Source organism: Cebus imitator, unplaced genomic scaffold (genome assembly GCF_001604975.1).
Source record: "Cebus imitator isolate Cc_AM_T3 unplaced genomic scaffold, Cebus_imitator-1.0 Scaffold860, whole genome shotgun sequence".
NCBI lineage: Eukaryota > Metazoa > Chordata > Mammalia > Primates > Cebidae > Cebus > Cebus imitator.
Genome location: NW_016108175.1, coordinates 218,385 through 221,797, shown reverse-complemented (window position 1 = coordinate 221,797; position 3,413 = coordinate 218,385). Strand labels below are relative to the sequence as shown.

The window sequence follows — 3,413 nt, the reverse complement described above, 5'->3', positions numbered from 1 at the left end:
CAGGCTGCTCTCAAGGAGGCAGACGGCAGGCTTCCTGCTCTCCTTGACATCTGAGACCTCCCAGGACAGCATCAAGGATAGTGCGAGTGAAGTAGCAGAGATACTTGAATATGGACATTGAAACCTGCAATTTCAAGATCTTCTCTTCCTTGTACTTAAAAAGTGCCAGGGAAAAATGAAAAATAACCTGTGGAATAAACAGGGAAATCTATCAGTGGAAAAGCCTGTGGGTCCAGGCACAAGGCTGGACTCCAGGGCGGTGCTGGCCCCCCAGGGACTTGGGGACATGGCTTGCACTGTCCCCACCCTGGGGACAGACACTTGGTCTGAGGGGCAATTTTCACTGGTTAGGCCAAGACTCCTTCATTGCAGGAAAATAAAACTGGTGCTTTTCAACAACACATCAGCCCAAACCAAAAATCTCCTTATGGATCTCTGTGGAATCCTTTCATTCTCAGCTAGCATTTCTAGTCAATAAAGCATAAGGAACAAATATAAGTAATCATTTTTATTTTTATTTTTTTATTTTTTAAGACAGGGTTTCACCATGTTGGCCAGGCTGGTCTTGAACTCCTAACCTCAGGTGATCCACCTGCCTCGGCCTCCCAAAGTGCTGGGATTACAGGCGTGGCCACCACGCCTGGCCAGTAATCATTTTTAAATAAAACAAAAATGAAAGTTGTCTGATTCTGAAACTCTTAGAAAGTCCCACCCACAGAGGCAGTTTCCATCTCAACTGGTGAACTTTTAAAAATGGGGAAGGAGATTTTTTTTAAAAAATTGATTTGTGTTTGGTGTACGTTACAGGTTAGAGGGAGTGGACAGCTGGTAGTCTTGTGAGTTGGAGCTTTGGAACAAATTGCTTTCCCCAGATCTCAGGGCCTGTGCCAACCTGTACTTTCTCTTAGTTTGTTTTCTGGATCTTGCTGTTGCCCAGACTAGACTTGAACTCCTGGCCTCAAATGATACTCCCGCCTCAGGCTCCCAGGTAGCTGGGACAAATTTGTGCATGCCACTGTGCCCGGCTAAGATATAGAATAAATTGGGAGGAATAACTAGAAGACTAGAGTGGCCTCGCTCCATTATATACCCCTGTTTATACAATTGGAGTTTAATAGGCAAATGTAATTCCTGCTTCTCTGTCCCTTGGAACTTCTCTGTCCCTTGTCCTTCACAGGGGTTTCCCCTTAGAAGTCTCTGGTGTGTCTCATCCCATCCTGGCATCTGCTTCTTGAGAGGCTGAGCTAACACACCAGTCCTCAAGCACGCCTGGGGCCAGTCTCTGAATTGTGGCCTGCCGTCTTCAGGAATCAGTCTCTGAAGTCACATACACAACCGCATTGCCACCCCCCCCGCCCACGCACCCACAGGTTTAATTAAGATCACATTTCAGCGGCAATTCTAAAATTGGTGACTGAAGCATGGAATTTTCAGAACTTACCTGGGATCCCATAAGAGTCTTTGTGTAATAGTCGGAGGCATGAAAACTCCCATTACAGTAAGGAGACACCAGAAAGCATCTTCTTGTTTCAGGTATAGGAGGGAACCTACAAGCAAAGGGAGATGAGCGCCCAGGCACAGACAGCTGCTACCACAGTCTCCACAGCGACCGTCTGCGTTAAGCCACTTTCTCTCTCATGGCCATAACCATTTCTAGTTCAACAATAAAGAATTATGAGGGCCTGGCTTAATGGCTCATGCCTATTATACCAGCACTTTGGGAGGCCAAGGCAAGAAGATCACTTGAGGCCAGGAGTTCAAGACCAGCCTGGGCAACACAGCAAGACCCCATCTCTAAAAAGCAAAAATCAGCCAGGAGTGGTGATGCATGCCTGTAGTCCTAGCTACTCTGGAGGCTGAGGCAGAAAGATCACTTAAGCCCAGGAGGAGGAGGCTACAGTGAGTGTCAATCACACCACTGCACTCCAGCCTGGCAACAGAATGAGACCCTGTCTCATTAAAAATACCAAAAAAAATGAAAGAGGCATTTCCTAAAATTTGAAAAGGAAAGCTACTTCCCCCCACTTTCATTTGATTTTTGATCAAAGATGAAATTGTTTCCCAATGATCAACCAACCTCATTTTAAAAAAAGTTTTCATTTTAAGACTTTTTTAAGTTGATTGAGTTTCTCAAGATGTGCCAAAGAATCCTTTTATGCCCAAAAAAGCCAGATGTGAATGTAAGTCACACAAAATACAGATGGCTTAAAACAGCTTTTCCAATGCCAGCCTGCTTCCAGGCTGAAGGAATGAACTGGGATGCAGACGAGGGCACTCCGGAGGAGCTGTCTAACAGCGCTGTGTCTGCTGCATGCACAGCAGGGGAAGGGGACCACGTGTCTCAGTTGCTATGTTGTTCGTAATGGAAATGAGTCAGCGATTTACATGCTGTCACTCATCAAGAGGATACTTATCAATAGCCCTGCTACGGCTCCAAGTGGGCATCTGGAGCAGGAGGATGGAAAGACAGAAGTGAGGGGAAGGCCTCCGTCTACTCAGCTGAAACCCAAAATCTCTGCCCATGCCGCGAAGCTTATGAGCAAAACTCATAGGAAAACCCCTGAAGCCATTTCTCAGAATTGTATTTCTTAGACAAAACCATAATGAACTCATTTCAAATTCAATGGACAAACAGTCCTGGGACAGGTGGGAAAGGGATGTCTTAAGTAGGCAAGGATGGGATGGAAAGGAGAAAGGTGACCACTGGCAGAGACAGAGGAGAGAAAACAGCACACACGGGCACCAAATCCACAGCACTTGATGACGCCAGAAGGCATAGAGAGTCTGAAAGCAGCAGAGCCTTTGAGGACATCACTTAAATTCACCAATATCCCAGATGATAGGCCTGAATCACAATGGTCTAGACAAGGCGACAGTTGTCCTGCTGAAGTTCTAGCTGCTTCTGAGCACCAGGACCCTGAGTTTTAGGGGTTTCCAGCCTCCAGGAAGTTTTAGATTGAGTATACAGGGTGAATGGTAGATTTAAGCAAAACAAAACTGCTTTATTGGGTAGGATCCTATTTATAGGTTTTTAAAAAATGGAGACTAGGAGCAGCACCTTCTCAGGGCACACAGAGAAGCTGCCCTGTCCTCACCACCGCAGAGACAACAACTTCCTGGAAACCATTAAGTTTCAGGTCTTGACCAAATAACATTCCAGCTTAAAACTCTGTGTTCCTGTAATACTCTCATTTCAGACACAAATGGAAAACCCTTACCTGGAAGTCAATACCTGGCATGGAACAGTAGCAAAAAGGCCCGTGGGCAGCCAGGACAAATGTCAGCACTGAGAGGCAGGGTGCTGTGGCTCACGCCTGTAATCTGAACACTTTGGGAGGCCGAGGTGGGAGGATCACGAGGTCAGGAGATCGAGACCATCCTGGCCAACACGGTGAAACCCTGTCTCTACTAAA

At 46.4% G+C, this 3,413-nt stretch overlaps 1 pseudogene; it reads right to left on the bottom strand.

The window, feature by feature from the left end:
* Window positions 1-1,372: 1,372 nt before the first annotated feature.
* The window catches only part of LOC108297914, a 5,190-nt pseudogene continuing 3,149 nt past the window's right edge, over window positions 1,373-3,413 (bottom strand).